A 213-nucleotide genomic window follows, 5' to 3' on the forward strand; every position below is an offset into this window, starting at 1 on the left:
CGTGGCCTCTCGGCAGTCAGTGAGCAGGCAGGAGGGAGCAGCTGCTCTGCGGGGTGCGGGGAAGGCGTTAGGTACTCTCGGGTCCTGAGATCTGGCAAGCCGGAGAGGAAAGACAGTTATGAGGAAAGGCTGGGGGAGTTGGGTCTCTTTAGCTTGGAGAAGAGGAGACTGAAGGGTGACCTCAGTCATGTTTGTCCCTATGTCAAGGGGGAG

Source organism: Apaloderma vittatum, unplaced genomic scaffold, assembly GCF_000703405.1.
Source record: "Apaloderma vittatum isolate BGI_N311 unplaced genomic scaffold, ASM70340v1 scaffold9770, whole genome shotgun sequence".
Classification (NCBI taxonomy): domain Eukaryota; kingdom Metazoa; phylum Chordata; class Aves; order Trogoniformes; family Trogonidae; genus Apaloderma; species Apaloderma vittatum.